This window comes from Denticeps clupeoides, chromosome 2 (assembly GCF_900700375.1).
Source record: "Denticeps clupeoides chromosome 2, fDenClu1.1, whole genome shotgun sequence".
Classification (NCBI taxonomy): Eukaryota; Metazoa; Chordata; class Actinopteri; order Clupeiformes; family Denticipitidae; genus Denticeps; species Denticeps clupeoides.
The window spans coordinates 26,128,469-26,146,252 of NC_041708.1; the positions used below are offsets into that span (position 1 = coordinate 26,128,469).

At 45.4% G+C, this 17,784-nt stretch overlaps 1 protein-coding gene across 6 annotated transcripts in view; it reads left to right on the forward strand.

The window, feature by feature from the left end:
• The window catches only part of znf438 (zinc finger protein 438), a 34,121-nt gene that overhangs the window by 10,217 nt on the left and 6,120 nt on the right, over positions 1–17,784 (forward strand). The window contains exons 1-4 of one of the 6 annotated variants that reach the window (XM_028958850.1): positions 11,957–11,998; positions 14,019–14,106; positions 15,133–15,268; positions 16,806–16,841. The gene's annotated coding sequence lies outside the window, so the exon portion shown is untranslated. The other 5 variants (XM_028958843.1, XM_028958827.1, XM_028958813.1 and 2 more) reach the window with 5 other exon arrangements.

Below are 17,784 nucleotides of genomic sequence, written 5' to 3' on the forward strand. Positions count from 1 at the left end.
GCATGCAAATAGGCAAAACTTGCACTTTTATTAAGAGGTTATATTTTCGCAATGTGCCTCAGACCAAAATTGCCATTGAAATTAAATTATTTTTTATTCGCAAAGACATCCAAATTGGGCCAGAACTAAAAAGAACCCCAGTGACTATATAAAGGTATCGTGTGATTTTTAAATGCTACCCTCCTGCCAGTGTATTGGGTTACCCCGTCATTACCCACCTATCCTCCACCACAGGCTGCTTGCACAGCACGGTTCCACCTCTGGTCCAGAGTCCTGGAGCCCAAACCACAGACGCCAGTACTCCAGGCCCAGCCCAGCCCAGCGCTGGAAAAACGGAGTCATGTTCGCGGGCCAGTTTTACATTTTACTTCACTCAAGTAAAGTTGTAGTAATGTCCATGTCGCAAATGCCGACATCCACAGATGGTGTGACAGAACTCCCAACGGAGGGCAGGCTTTCCACTGATTTTCGGAGCACCTCCTCTTATGTCATCTATTGACTGGATGATGTTGCGGAATCAGCCAGGATCTTATGGGATCACTGTCGATGTGATCATTTTCGAGGTGTCCAGTTTCAGCCGCTTATTCATGATGTCATGTGACCAAATGAAATCCAATAAGGTGTTGGCTGGAATATATACAGTATATGTTTTCATCAAGTCTTGAGTCAACCGAGCCATCGCTCGATTAACAGAGCCATCTCAGATGGTTTTGTAAGAGACCCGGAACATTCCTCCCTGTGCCAATGGCTTTGCCGATATTTGAAGCTTCACTAGACTGATTTTTGCACAATGTGGGTCCATCTATGCAGACATCTTTAATATAAAATAATAATTAATGTGACCCACATAACAAACACGCACAGACACACACCGATCGCATCAACAGACATATGGACGTACAGTAGCCTGCGGCAGCATCGCTTCAGCCACACAGACGATCATTAAAAGCACTCATTAAAAAAAACCCACAATGCAATGTTTCTGAGCATGCTGAGATGGTTTAATTGTGCTTTATCAGAGGATAAAATAATGATTGAAGCGTATTTGACCATGTTATTTCATGCTACAGTTGTGTTATTTATTTCTTTTCTTTTTTTAAAAGAAAGACAAATATGATTTGTGAGAATTAAATCTGGACGCGGAGACGCAAATACGGGACTGTAGGTGGAAAGTGAAGCCTTTAGTAATATTAGGGGGCACTGAGATACAGGAGAACAGGATGTGGGCTTTGTTAGGTCAACATCATTACATAATTCCAGCTCCATGATCCCGCTTCGCTGTTCTGAAAACGGTCAGTGGATGGGACGTGGACTGTTTTGAATGTCAACAGTGGAGGAATGTAGAACTGTAGAACGCCGAGCAGTGGAACAGAACCTCTTTTTGCGGCAGCCGTGGCGTGAGCGGTGTGGAGGGCCTGTGCGGTGATCCCGTCAGTGCGGCCCATTCCTGATTAAAGTCGAGCACAATGTTGGCCAGGCTTTAACACGTGTTCCCCCAACATGCCATCTGCAATCTGTTTACCATGGTACCTTGATCCATCACTGGCCTACCAAGGCTACAGTGGAGAGCGGTGCAAGATCGCTGGCCACGCCCATTCTGATTCTCTTTTAACCAAATTCCAGAGAATACCTGAACGTTGCTGAAAATGTCCAGAGCTTATCCAGCATCCATTATAAAGAAAAAAAACATCAGACAACACGGGGAGGGTTGCTGTATATGAAAAACGGAAGATAGAAGTTCAGTGCAGGGTGGAGTAGAACAAAACGCTGAGGAAGACAGTTTATTTGGGTTAAGAGTGGAACGTTCTGACTCCTGCCGCAGGGCCGTCTGCAGTAATCAGCACATTTACGTCACTGTGAATCAGACCCACGGATGACCGGCCACTGGGATGCCTGGGGACCTATCACAGAACAGAGGCGTCATTAGCGCAGGGGAAGAGAACCCACGGACCGTTAAGAGGGAGGTGTGGCCGCTAGAGGTGATCAAGGTACCGTCCCCACACCCTGCTCCCCGGGGGCCTTTCAAGGGTGATGGGTTAAATGCAGAGGATTCTCTGCATTTGTGCCAAATTCTGCGTATCACAAATAATCACTCGCACTTGCCCCTTCATCTGGAGAAGCTGTGTACTCTTTTCAATTAACATCGCTGTCAGGTGGTCTATGTATCCCGTAAACCTCCTGTCCTACGTTCTACCTTTTTAGTTTATCTAGCCTCATGTGTGATTCGCTCATTATGTCAATGTCAAGTGAAGTTATTGTCATTGTGAAAGACTGCAGCACAGCACATGGTGCACACAGCGAAATGTGTCCTCCTGATTTAACCCATCACCCTCGGTCGGTGAGCAGTGTGGAGCCCGTGGAGCAGTGTGTGGGGACTGGTGCTTTTCGAACCGGCAACCTACCAATTATTGATCTGTTTCCTTACCCACTAGGCCAACACCGATCACATCAGATTAAATTAGGGGATTGTTGCATGTGATGAAGACTTTAATACATGTCTACATGTGATACTCAAATCTCCTGTTTTCAGTCATTACATTATGGCCACCTATTATTGAGTAAGCCCCCCACTTCCCTTTTCTCCACCTAAACATCTCCTAACTCGTCGAGGCACATCTGAAGGTATACTGTGCTGAGTCAATAAGTCAATACATCATTTAGAAGAGACCATCTTCTAAATGATGTAAATGTAAATCAAAACTCAGATTTGGAGAAATTGGAGGCACATCAAACTCCATTTTCAATTTATGTTATGATGTTATTTCCTATCAGAACATTGTCCAAAGCATCACACTGCCTCTACTGGCCTGCCCTCCTTTTATAGTGAATCTGACCATTCCAATGAGACTGGACCGTCTTCCATTGCTCTGTGGACCATTTCTGGTGCTCATGATATCATGATAGTTTTTGTTAGTTGACATGTCACCACGGTCAGGATGATCAATGATTTATAATTCACATGGCTGTAATGTAATGGCTGATCAATATAAGTCTTTGCTTTACTTGTATTGTGGAAGAATGAACAGAAACACACAGTTAAACAACTGGAGTGAGTGAGAATATGTGTGAGGGAACGTCTCAGCGGACCGGTCTTCCCTCTTCCTGTTTTTATACACCTATCGGTTTGCTCCTTCTGTCCACCTGTAGTCGTATTTTCTCCCTTCCCCTGGCTCTTCTAAAAACTGGCCTGAGAACAGTTTTTTTTCTCACTTCCCCTCTTCAACAACCTCACACACAGCTGTTTGAGTGAATTCCAGACAGGCCTGTATTAAGATTACAAGATGGGTCACGTGAACTTGAACAGAATGCTGGAGACTGACCGACGTTCAGAGAGAGGAGGGAAACACACACACACACACACACACACACACACACACACACACTCAGTATGCCAGCAAACCTACACTGATGGATGTGAACAACAAGAAGAAGTGTGGTCTGCGTTGTACAGCAGGATGGAACCAGTAAAGCCCATTCAGCATCTCACAGGGGTTTAATGGCAACGTTCAGTGGAGCCCTGTATGCCAGTGCATGAAACGTAACCACACACACACACACACACACACACACACACACACACGCTTCAAAAAAGCATGGAAAAAAAGGAATTCTTGCCCAAAAGGCCGGCTGTAAGTATTAGAGAAATGATAAACGTAAATCCTGGGGAAAGTCTGTCTTGATCCTTGTCTGGAGGGAAGAGCATCCGCTTTCCTGGGCCAAGTGCTGGCAGTGAACGGGGGTTTCATGGACCTCCTGGAGATGCATCCAACACTACAAAACATGGTGCACTCTGTAATAATACTGCTGCACATGAGCTCGAGTGCACAGGAGGGCTGTGGCGATAGTGATCAATGACTTTTGCATTTCCTATATTTTAGAGAAAGTGTGTGATTAATTAATAAAAGTAAAAAAAACAATTACAAAGAAACGAGACAAAAGTAACCTGTGGCAGTGGCAGAGGTTAATAATCACTGCTGAAGGTTTTGCGGTTATGTGTTATCTCATACAAAAAAATAACAAAATCTTGAGATCTGATGTCATTTGAGATTTTAGAACTGTTTACAGATACAAAAAGTGCTAAAATATCATTTTTCTGGTTTTGTTCTCTCATACTGGACACAAACTACACTGAGTAACAGTACTCAATGTACAGTATATAGAATGCAGGCTGCGGATAATAATAATATTGCACTTTGTGTGGTTTAACGTATGTCGGTCATGAAAGGCATGTGTAATTATGTTAATTAATAAAAGTGACAGACTGTGGTAGTTTGTTTAAAGTAGCTTAAAGCTTTCTGCTTTGATTTGCTCTTAAATCACTGGTAGGTCCTGGTGTACAATTTACAATTTCACCCAACCTTTAAAGTAATTTCCCTAAAGCACGTGTTTCTAGTACCGTAAATTCCAGCATATAAGCCGCTACTACACGCTTTGAGAACTATGGCTTTTACAACGATGCAACGATTTTATAACTGGCTTCCTGCCACCAACACAATTAACCTAGTCATATCAGACCAATTAACTTACCAGGTCACAGTGGACCATGGAAACTTTCAGCAAACTCACTCACACTTAATTCGTCTGTGCGCTTCGTGCACAGACCCTCATCATGGAAAAGACACCAAGAAATGCATATCATGCGACTTTCAAGTTAAAAGCCATTGAAGAAGGAGCTGCCGCACATGAGCTCGAGTGCACAGGAGGACCATGGAGATAGTGATCAATGACTTTTGCTTTTCCTGCATTTTAGAGAAAGCGTGAAAAATAATTGCATACCTTCAGGCTGTTCAATTCCGATACCGAAGAAGACAACTTTAGTGCAGTTAAAAGCACTGTTCTGAAAGAAATAATTTGCGGTACCTAAAAAAAAGTTTTCCTGTAACATCTTGTTCTGTTAATATCTCATGTTTCACCTGGGACACCTTATGGACAAGTGCAGCTTATGTATGCACAATATCTTTTAAAAATCAGTAGATGCGGCCTATATACAGGTGCGCGCTGTAGTCCGGAATTAACGTTAATACAAATGTTCAAAGTGCCTGTGGCGTGAACATGGCAAAAAGAAGGGATTTCCGCCAATAGTTATAGGAACTCTTCAACGGACATAACGTGTGAAGAAAACCGTTCATATACAGTGCAAAATGTGAAAGTGGAATTACTTTTGATTGCTGTTAGCCTGTCATATTCTTTCCATGAAAGGATATTGCCAAGAGAGGTATTGGGATGCCTGACTTTACACACACGTGAATTTGAATGACATTCTTAATCCATTGACTTTAATATGGAGCTGGCCCACACTTTGTGGATATATCAGCTTCATTCCTTCTGGGAAGGCTTTTCACAAGATTTTGGAGTGTTTTTATGGGATTTTCTTTCTTTTTTTTTTTTTTAGATGACCTGGCTTGCAGCCTTAGCTCAAATTCATCCCAATGGGTTCCATTGGGTTGATGTCAGTGCTCTGTGCAGGCCAGTCCAGTTCCTTCACACCGAACATACCCATTTATGTCTTAATGGACCATGCTCTCTGTGCACTGGTTCGCAGTCATGTTGGAACAGGGAGGAGCCTTCCCAAAACTCACAAAGCTGGGAGAGTGGAATTGTCCAGAATGTCTTGGTGTACTGAGGCATTCAGAGTTCAGTTCACTGGAAATGAGGGACCAGCACCGGACCCCTGAAAAACAATCCATCATGGCACCACACTGGAATTCACCACGGTCCTGAGAGGGACCCATTCTTTCACGAGTGTGGAAGCAGATTTTATACACCTTTGGTCATCGAAGTGACTGGATTCAAAACGTTTGTTTTTTGTGTATCCAGAATCACAAATGAAATATTTTTAAACGCTAGCTGATTGGTTATATGAGCTAATGGAAAAACAATGAATTTGGCACAAGTTAAGTCACAGACAAGATATCTGCCGAATAACATGCCAGAGACACAGCACCCACCCCCCCAGCACTGTTCGTAATGCATTAGTTATACGCATTTTGAGGTCTCCCAAATGCCTCTTCTCCAGTTTGGATAAGAGTGCCCCCCCCCCCCCCCCCCCCCCCGTCTGCTGCACCTGTGAGAAACCCTGCTCCCTCTCACCCGTCCGTCATTGCAGATTATCTGAGTAATGTTTTTTTTTTTTGTCATCTGCCCAAAGTCATTGCCCCCCCCTCCACCCCCTGCAGAATTTCCAGTGTTGGGAAGGAAAATTCCTCCAGCATTCCTCCGGTATTCCCCAGAACGGCATGAATTTGACTCTCCTGAAATGCGAGAGCTGCTCACACCTCAGCTATGTTTTTAATGCCACAGTCAGTCTGATGAGCAACCATTAGCGGGCCCATATTTGGCAGGTTACCCAAGTTCACATACTGGCCTTATCAGTAATAATGTTGACTCACAGTGTGTTGCTGGCATGGAGAGACTCTGTTTTGAGAGCTGAAAGTGAGCTTGGGGCCTGTCACTCTTGTTTTATTTGATAAGGGTGAATGTGAATGATCAATTACATGTAGAATCAAGTCTTTTGCAGTCAGTATATTGCTCCCTCATTTAAATGTAGGATTCTGGGATCTAGATTTCAGGGGCTTTAGTGCGCAGTAGTGGATCATCCGGGGGGGGGGTGCTGTATTTCATTTTAAAATGCATGCATTCAGCTGAGGAAATCACATAAGCCCCAGGAAAAATGAGAACTCATCCTCTCTTGGCTCAGGTGAGCACTTTCGATTCCCCAGGGGTGGCTTTGGCCAAAGAATGACACTCAAGACACAAGAGAAGGCCATGAGAGGGCAGAATGGCCGCTGGATCCAAGTGGAAAATTCTGGGCACTATTTAATCCGCACTATAAGAAAGTGTTGTTCCACGTGGAACCATAAAGGGTCCTTAGTGCAGTTAAGATGTCTAAGCGTTCCCCTGAGAGACGAGCGTCTCAAAGAAATGGCTTCAGTGGTGAGTTTACCCAAACCACCTCTTTCCAAGCAGACAGCCAATCACACTCCAAGAAATGCCAAGCATGAAATGGAGAAGCACAGCTGGGATGCTGAAAAAATGCACAATTAACTGAGCCTGGACCCTTCTGCATGTTGGGGTCAGCCAGAAATTCCTCCTCCACAGGACGTGTTGCGTGATCAATTGCCTAAACATTCATCAACATTTAGCAACTGGGTGCAACTATCAAATCATCTATGAATGGTGTTCAAACGACACTCAGACTATGGCCTCACGGCCTCAGACTATAATACTAAAAATTAGTGTTCCATCGGAAGTCTCACCTCATCTAGAAAGAATATTTTTGCTCTGGGTGCCGTGTGCCTGTTGAACAGGGCCTTCTGCTCCTGCACACAGCTGGACCGCTTTACGGAACCGTTCCCACCATTCCCATCAGTTGCAGCCTGGCCAGGGGGTTTCGGACAGGGAACACCGTCTGAACCACAACATCTGTTCATAAAGTCATTGTTGCTTATTGCTGTAGTGGACTGTTGTGAGCTGAGTTTTCACTGACTAAAAATAGTCATGGATAATCCTGACTAAAATATGACTAAAGCTTGACTGTACTAAAACGAGTCTGGACCACTGGACTCAAAGACCAGACTAAAACTATATTGCCAAAAAACAACTATAGCCACAATCCTTATATATCGAACGGATCATAACTAATTCTGCAAAATCATCCTAGAATTCTGTTCAGTTCTATAGAAAGATGTTTGTCACTATATCAACATAAAGACGTTAATGGCTAATTGCAATTATTTGCATGCTAATAGTGCTGCACGATTAATCTAATCGCAATCATAATCGCGATGTCAGTCTGTGCGATTACATGAATGCAAAAAGCTGCGATTTGGTCACATGACTTTCAGTTCAGTTCAATGGAGACCTCAGATTCGTGACTCGCATAGATCATATGGGTACACGTACGTCAACGTTGCCGCCATGTTGCGATAGGCTGTGCTGTGGAGTGACGCATATACATGTCTATGGAGAGAAGTGCATAAAAATGCCTCACTCTTGTGCTGCTCTGGGATGTACAAACCGCTGTACACTCCAAACCAGATCTTGGGGGGTTACATTTCATAGGTAAGGCTGGACTATTGTTTTGAATATATTTGGCCATTATAAAATCCCGTTTTATAAGTCTTAACCTTAGCTAAGCTAGGCTAAGCTAGCAAAGCTATGCATCCCTGTGTTCAAGTCAGCCTCCAAACAACGTTTTGGCTAAACGTAGGCATTAACTATTTAGACTGTTCTTAGCTGTTGAGTTAACTTTTTTTCAAACTCTGAAGGCTTCCTAAAGAAATTCACCTCAGTTTAACTAGCTAGGCTAAGCTAGCAAAGCTATGCATCCCTGTGTTCAAGTCAGCCTCCAAACAACGTGTTTGTCGTTCAACAGTAATGTAAAGAGTTTTTTGTGATTATTTAATTTTGTAGGATTTTGTATTTTGAAAGCACTGGGCATTTCAAGTTGTTATAAGTAGTTTGTATGTTTCACTTTGAAATTAAACATTTCACTATTAGTAATTTGTATGCGACTTTTCATTGATATACAAGCAAGTGCCCTTTATCATATCGCAATCGCATATTGCAATATTGATCTCAATAATTGCAATATGTCTTTTTCCCCAAATCGTGCAGCCCTACTAATAACCAGCTTTCTGGTGAAACAGTGCCCTCTTCCAGGAGGCAAAAATCACCTTTAATGGTCGTGACTGTGGAATGCAGGAACAGAATCCCGCTTTCGCTCGCCTCCTCCAGGGCCGGGTCCCGGGCCCACTTTCTCACCGGCGCGAAGTGTGCGGCTTTTACTTCACTCAACGGCCTCTCCCTGCACAGGCGCCGCAATAGGCCGGTATTTTTGCGTAAGTGCAGGAGGAGATCCAATTGCTAATGGTGTTTTTTTTTTTTTCTCTCTCCCCTCTCTACCTCTTAAGACAGGAAGGGGTTACTCTCCGCGTTTCCTGTGTAATTCCCAGCGCTCCGGCCGCGTTAGGAATCGTTTTCTTCATGCTAAACATTCCCAGGCTCCTATAACCTCCCTCTTCCTCTCACCGGCCAGCAAGCGTCCCAGGTGAACGCGTGGGCGAACCTCCTGTTTTTGAAGGATGAAAAAACTCCCTCCATCTCTCACCCTCAGCCCCCACCCCCGCTCTCTCGCTCCTTTTTTTTTTTTTTGTTGTTGTCTCAGCGCTGTTGGGCGAGCGTTCCTTTTCTCAGGCTCTGTAACGGGGCCATGGGAAAGTATGTTTGGTGTAAACCGTGTCTCCTCCAAGAGCCGTTGGCTTTGAAAGCCGGGGCCTCGTCTCACGGCTGATCGGTCCAAAAAAAACCCCGCCCATCCCTTCATCGCCGGCCTTTCATTGGGAGCATCGTGTCATCGTGTTTATGTTTTTTTTTATACAGGTTAGTGGGTTACCTTTGAAATAGGGCCCGTCGATGCCCATGTGATCGGGCCGTCTTCCTGTCACAGTTACTGAGGTGAGTCGGCGGTATGGGGGCCTGGGACGGTTCAGCCAGCCTCGTTTTCACACTCACTCCAGGAGGGGCGAGCTCCCGCGCCTGCCAAATGGCCCCTTATGTTTTTCCTTTATGTTCGCTTTTCCCACGTCTCGCGGCCCATTCCTCTCCTTCTGTCCTCACCTCGTCCCTGTCGGACTTCGTCTCCCCCTCTTCGGGCCGCCAGCTGAACCGGAGAGTTCAGGCAGTGGGGTCCTGCCAGCTGTGAGTTTATCTCCCGGACGCTCGGCTTGCCGCCCCGCAAGAGCTAATCGCTTCCAGACCCGAGGCGGTGCGCACGTTTCGCCACGCGTGTCACCGCGGAGCCCGACGTCACTACACAAACAAGCAGGGCCAAGCCCTAACCAGCACCGGCCGACACAGTCTGTCTTCACTGCCCAGTGTGACTCAGAGAGCTTCTAGAACACTGTCCTGCCGCTGTAGTGAAATCAAGCGAAACACACAAATACTTAGAAGAATACCGGATGTAGGCGCTGATTACGTGGAAGATGCGACTGATAACGTTTCGCCATTACAAAGAGTGTTTATGCTTAACATTAAGGACAGATGTAGAAACATAACTTTTTTTTTTTTTTTTTTTTTTTTTTTGTGCACGTTTCCAGAATGCTTGTGGGTGGAGTCAGAACCGGCAGGTAGCTCAAGAGAATCATGAAGAAGAATGTTTTGAAGATGGAACCTCTGTGTCAAGGGTCACCAGCCCTGGTCGTGAAGGGCACCAAACCCTTTCCAAGTTCCTCCTCCACTTCATTCAAGTCTAGAACTGGGGGGCAACATGAAGACAGTTGAACCAAGATGTTAAATAAGGGTAGACCAAAAACAATAGTAAATACGCAACGAATACCGCTGGGCTCAGAACTGCCCTCTAGGGGATGTATCAAGGAAAATGTAAATGGCGTACAGAAGTACGTGGATAGCGTCATTTGAAACGGAGCTGAAGCGGGTGTCCTTGTTTTCTCAGATAACGGGAGCATAAATGAGCATTGAGGGTAAAAAAAAAATCCGGTCAATTAGTACAAAAGCACAGGACCAAATAAAGATCTGATGCTAATTACGGTAGTAATTACGGTAGTAATTAGCAGGCGGTAGTCCAGATGCAGGGCTGGTTTAGTGCATTAAACATTTGCACGCATTCCCAAGACATGCATTTTACTTGTTGGGGTAGCATCCAGGAACAATTAAAAAATAAAGTATATGCGATGCATCCTAAAATGTCATACGAGGTTCTGGTGAATGCGTGTCGTGGGGTAGATTAATTTTCAATACATAAGGAAGGCCTTAGCGCCATACCTGTCGCAGCACTCGGGGCGGTTTCACACAGGAAGAAGCTGCCGCCCAACGGATATCCTTCGCCCCGGCCACTAAATAAAGCTGCCGTTAGACTCCGCCCCCCTCACCTCTGCCACAGCTGCAGTCCTGAGGACGTACCCATCTTTCTTTCGCTCTCTGTCATTACGTCTTCATCCCTCCCTCCACTCACGCTCCCTCTCTGGCTTGTCAAGCTTCCTGTGGTTCCTCTGCGGTTCCTGTCCCCGCACTCACCTCATGGAGATGCATGTGTTACCGAGTCAAATGAGCAGTGGGACAAGAGTCCTTCCTTCCTTGGCCTGTGTTATGGGGATAATGCACAGTTCCCTCTGTGTGTGGTCATCCTGGCGTGTAAACTGTAAATTCCAAAAGTTTACACTGTCGGATCCTGAGGATTGATTAGTTCACGTTGATGGAAGACGATGACTGAGCTGTTTTCTCTCTTCCTTTTTCTGACCATCCAAAATACAAAAGCTTTTCCTAAAATTAATCTGATTTAACAGCAGATTAGTCCTAGCTACATCGTAGAGCCTCACATTCTGTTCCAGGAACATGTTGGTGGCATTGTGGCCTCACACCTCCAAGGTTGTGAGTTCGAATACAGCTCTGTGTTTGTTTCCTATGGGTTCTCCAATTTCCTCCTACCACCCAAAGTTGACTCTAAATAGGCTGTAGGTCTGCCAATTACCACCAATGGCCCAGGCGTGACCCTGAGCTTTATTCGACACTCATGGCTAGTGAGCCAGTCAAAGATGATAATTGTGATCCTGGTACATTAACATATTAATAGCCTTTTTTTTATAGGCAATTTAAAAGAATAGCCTTTATTGGCCTACAATGTGGATTTTGCTCAAAAACATTTAAAATAAATTTATTTCATTTATTTGTTTATTTATCTGTTAGTTTATTTGTTTATCGTTTATTTATGTATTCATTTAGCCATCAATAATTTCATGCCGTATATGGTGTTCTGACTTTTTTTTTTATTTATTAAAAAATATATATAAAAAAGTTCCTACGTTGATTTTTTTTTTTTATTCTTAGTATCGGTATAATGTTTGAAATTTCCATATTGTGAAAAATTGTCACGTCGTGTTTTGCAGTGTGTGGGGACGGTACTTCTGCTCCCTGGCACCTTGGCAGTTCGGGGTTTGAACCAGCAACCTTCCGCTTCCTCACCCGCTAGACCACGGAAGCGGTAAGACACCTCCGTCTCCGTTTGCTCCGTCTCTTGCAGGGACCTGGCCAGGGTGGATTATTTGCCCCACCAGACTAAAGCGGACTAAAAAAAAAGGAGACACTGGTGTTCTTTGAAAGTATTGTAACGTGTTTCAGGAAGCGCAACTGCCTTTTGTGGGTTGGTCTCCGGGGGCGAGCCGGAAGTGTTCGGGCATCTTCCCTGTTTTCAATCTTCACGGTTTTGAGGTTTAAGTTCTCTCCATTTGTAAGTGTGTGCTACAAGATTAATGCTTTTTATTTTAATATATATTTATATATATATATATATTTGAGGCAGTGTACAGAGGAGAGATGGGGATGTCAGCTGGGATTGCACATGCGCTGATGACGTCATGTTGTTAATGACCTAGCTGACACTGCCTGGATTGTGGCCCGATACCTACTAGAGGTGTGAACCTTCACTGGCCTAATGATACGATTCGATTACGATTATCAGTGCCTCGATATGGATGCATCACAATGCCTCCTATACATTTTCTACATTGTCACATGATGACAATGTGGGCATTCACCTTGTATATACTGGTAGTACGTCAATATGTTGTGGGCGGAGTTAGTCGTCTGACCTGGCCCTGATGCAACGGCGTGAGATTCTCTTTCTTCCCGATGGGCCTCGTTTCTCTGAATGCTTCACCAGAGTTTCCTCCACTACACACCGACCCAACCTGAAGCCACAAACGCCAGAAAAATGCCAGGTTTAGACGTCTGTGGCGTCAGGTGAGCGCGAACTGGACACAGACAGGTTTTTATGGTCATTGGAGAAAATCTAAAGCCGCTTTTGCGTCATGCTCATCGTGGGGCTCAGTGCAGAAAAATATGAAACTCCTGTAGATCCTTCCACACTGCTACAGTCACTACAGAGCTGCACTACCAGAAAATCACCAAGCAACGTCATTATGATGTAATCGATAATGTTCTGCACTGCATCAATGCAATATCATCCACATCTGAATTGCGATGCATCGATTATATAATTAATTTCAACACCCCTAATACCTACAAGGCTCTACACTTGTTGGCACTGGGTACTTCATAACAGGTGTCAGATACTCATTGTAGTATCGAGAAATGGGGCAGTTGTGGCCTAGCGGTTAAAGAAGCGGCCCCGTAATCAGAAGGTTGCCGTTTTGAATCCCGATACGCCAAGGTGCCACTGAGGTGCCACTGAGCAAAGCACTGTCCCCACACACTGCTCCCCGGGCGCCTGTCATGGCTGCCCACTGCTCACCAAGGGTGATGGTTAAAAGCAGAGGACACATTTCATCGGGTCACTGTGTGCTGTGCTGCAGTGTTTCACAATGACAATCACCTCACTTTCACTTTCAAATGTCTATGGTGTCTAGCTTGATCGTGGGCCATCTTGTATTTTGTCCACGTGTGACATTAGAGATCAGCTTCTGTCCAATCAGCACAGGCGGGGCCATCGTGAACTTTAAACTGTGTGGATATTACGTCCACTTACCCAGTACAACCCCCCCCCCTTTTCTTTCTGGTGAAAGAGGGGACCCATCTGTCCTCCCCTCCTCCTGTAATTTAGACCAGCCACTTAGCTGACTCAACACACACACACGCGCACGCTCCCTGTGTAAGAGGTGAGTTACAACATTACAATGAGGCCCTGGGCCCTCTCCCCCATATTCTCTCTGTCTGCGGCAGGGCGTTATTTCTCAACCGAAGCCGAAGCGCCGTTTCCCAACGTCGCACTTCATGGCTCTGCAGCGCATCGCTTTATCAGCTCTGTAGATTGGATTGTTAATCTGAGTGCATCTGCACGTCCTTAACGTGTGTGTCTGTTGGGTTTGTCAGAAACAACAACCAAAATAAGGTCTTCTGTTCTGCAGCGATAACAGAGCCCCCTGGGGGCAGTTAATGGTGTGTGTGTGTGTGTGTGTGTGTGTGTGTGTGTGTGTAAGAGTGTGACAGGCTGTTGTCTTAATGCAAAGCCTAAAGGTTTTCTCTCTCTCTCTCTCTTTTTTAAGGCCAGATGTGTGCAGCGTGCATCAGCACCACTGCTGCATCAGCATGTCCTGTGTTCCCACAGTACTACAAGTGTTCCATCGAAATATTGTAAATATATTCTACAGATATGATTACCCTTTTAAAAATGTCCCGAAATTCACAACCAAGCATAAACAATACTTATTATTATTATTATAATAATAATAGAAAATTTATCTAACCTTTTATAATAATTGTATGTCAGCTATGTTTTATGTAGCATCATACTTGATATATATATATAAATTATTCTAGGTAACTGTACATTAAGTAATTAAATTAATATAAAGACCCCAGGACAGACGCACCATTATTTTAGGTCAACTTTTAAATGGTGCAGATAACAAAAACGTTAAGGTTTGATTCATGATGAATAGTGCATCTTGGGTAGAGGTAGCGGGATGGTATAGCGCAGTCCTAGAAGTGGTGAAGATCTGGCAGAGGTGTTTCTTCACCGGGGGTCCGTCGTTCAGACTGCAGCTCCTCTCTCTTTCTGCCACCCACCCGTCCCCCGTCCCGCCTGTGATCCGCAGTTTTTCCCCTTTGATTTCAGCCCGAGTGTGTCTCAATGGGATCAATTTAAAAGGAGACTCCGGTCTCTATAGCCCTCCCTCTGGCTGGCCGGGATCACTGGGATCTTTCTTCTCTTCCCACCACCTGTGGCACACAGGAGAACCGTTACAGAAGATGGAGATAAAATACAAAAAGAGTGTTCCTTTCAAGTTCTAATGTGGCCAGGAATACAACTTTTAATAATTCAGGCTTTGGGAGGGGAAAATACAAAAGACATTCTTTTGGCAGGTTCTGCTACTGCCTTTTAATGTGTGTGGGATATAAAGAGAATAAGTGTGTGTGTGTGTGTGTGCGTGCGTGTTTCCTTGGGCAGTGAGCTCTTTCACATTAAAGGTTCGCTTGAGGCTTGAATTGTATTATTCACATGCAATTCAGGTGGTTTGTCACTCTCACACTTTCTCTCTCCCACACACACACACACACACACACACACTCTCACTGCGGAAATACAGACATGGTGAGGTTTGTCTCACACACATACCTTGCAGCTGTGCTGAACTTTTTTTTTTTTTTTTTTTGCAGGGACATGTGGATCAGAGTGACTCGGCAAGGCTGTACAATGGCCGGGTCAGTGCTGCAGAGGGATTGTGGGTAATTCAGGGGAGACCCTGCTTCAGGGTGCTACCGAAGTTAAAGGTCCCGGCAAAATACTGTGTGTGTATGTATATGTTTGCACCCATGTCCTGGAATAGCTTCTGTGAGGGTGCTAAAACCCGGTACTAAATTTAGCCAAACAAGACCAGGCAGAGGGTTCTTGCTTCAATTAAGGGACTTAATAATACACAAAAGGGACCCACACACACACACACACACACACACCCTCCAAATTCAGCTGTTAAAACAGTTGGCCGGAATGACTGTGCCTCTGGTTGAGTGGGCGGGGTCTCGATGTTATGGGGATTTTATTTTTTCCCCCGAGGTCGGGGCCTTAGTCACACCTGTCAGCCGTCCCACGCTGATGACATCACAGCAGTTGTGACTGTGGGTTAATAGCGCTGCGCAGGGTGAGGGGCTGCAATTACGCCGAACGTTACCAGAGTGAGATGACACAGGGTTCTTTATGTGTGTGTGTGTGTGTGTGTGTGTGTGAGTGAGTGAAAGAGAGAGAGAGAGAGAGAGAGAACCTGCTGACTCTTTTTATGTAGATTCTGTTGTGAGGATGGTTGAGTGTTTTGCAGGATGTGAGATTAGTGCTGACACCTGCTGAGCAGACTCTTCCTCACACACACATACACACACACACACTTGCAAACTCATGGTACAGTAGCTGCAAAACATGAAGTACAGGTGGTTGAATTGTGTTGCTCCACCCTCAACATCCTAACAAACCTGCACACACCGAAAGAAACTGTACAATATTGGACATTGATTTCATACACACACACACGGCCCAGAGAAACCACATCACTCACACACACCAACACACCCAAAACAGGAAGTAGTTTATTTGCGCCCCCCCCCGCCCACTTCCAGCTCATTTCACTCGGACTCTCCTGGAAGCCCTTCGCAAGAAGCCAGAGGCATTAAGACCCAGCTGGCATCCGAGCAGACACCAAACCGCCCCCTGCTGTCCCCATCAGGAACCCCCGACATGCAGCGTTCTGCAAGGGGAAGATATAAAAGAGAGAAGTCTGACATGATGGCCTTTAACTCCAGTGCTGTACAGGGGTGGAGTGATCAGAGAGAGCCTGTTCTCGCTGACTGTGCAGCGCGCGTGTGTGTGTGTGTGTGTGTGCGCGCATTGATAAGTGTGAGGAGGGTCTAGGTGCTGATGCCTGCTCATGCGTGTGTGTAGGTATTCTCTGAGATGGGGGAGGTTGTGCGTGTGAGGTGGAGAGGGAGACAGTAGAGGTGTCAGGCCAGATTATCTGTGCTGTCTGCCTGTCTGCTCTGGGGTAAAAACACAGGACCACTTCTGCTGAGTCTGCACACACACACACACACACACACAGACTTTTCTTTTGCCCTCCTTCTCTCTCCGTACTCATTCTAACAAGCTTGTTAAGAAAGGTTTAGGCATGTCACATGAATAATTCAAACACACACACACACACACACACTGAGATCTTTATTTATGAAACTCGGGCCCCAGGAGAACGTTGCTTCACACACTCTGAAATACATATAATCTTTCTGGTCGACCGTGTTGTGTGGAGGATCTGTTTCTTCTAAAATAGTTTTTCTGCTCATTCCAGGTGAAACAAGGGACGGGACGGACTGAGGAGAGGCTGGTAAGACAAATACACACACACACTCTCTGTCTGTCTGTCTGTCTGCAGTTTTGGAGTGAGGGATTGGGTGGGAGAGCCACCCAATCCTCTCTCTTCCATTCGTCCGCTCGTCAGTCCCTCCATCCATCCATCCATCCATCCATCCGTCCCTCAGCGTCCCCACCAACACGCTGCATCCCAGAAAGCACTGGGCTTTTCACCTCTGACCCCTGAGGTCCACAAAGGTCCCAAGTGGCTTAGGACTTGTTTATATTTGGACCAAGGGTCTTCCGCTTATTTCATCAATCTTTATAGATTTATTAAGACTGAAGCTGGCTATGGATGTGGGAAAGAGACTGAAGCTGTAACATTAAGCTGGTTCCAGTGGGGCGACGGAGTGTGCCGCCAAATCAAATCCATTTACGCGGTATTCCTGAATTTATATGGCAGACACATACGTCTCCGCAAACAGGAACCAAAACGCAGCTGCGCTAACACTAGCGGCGTCCATTTAGTTTATGCCTGGTGATTGAGAACCGCTGCAATAAACAGAACGCACACACACACACACACACGCCCAGCACACATTTGCATCAGAAACACACACTGTTAACAGGGCCCTTCTGCTAGCTGCTCCCGTGGAGAGATTAGCATGCTTTCATCATCATCCAAAAAGCCGTGTTTGTAAGTGCGATAGAAGAAGAGTCTAGCTGTCAGGTACAGTAACAATACAGGGAATGAGGTCAGTGCACACACACACACACACACACACACACACACACACACAGAGTAGTGACGCAGGAGTGTTTCTTGTTCCTGTGAATAAAGTAACGAGCGCGCCGCTGTCGTTAATGTGTGTGAGTGACGGTGCTGTTGATTATTCCACCTGGCCGTTAAGAGGCTCATTAGTTTGTGTAACAGGTAATGATGCCGCAGTGTGTGTGTGTGTGTGTGTGTGTGTGTG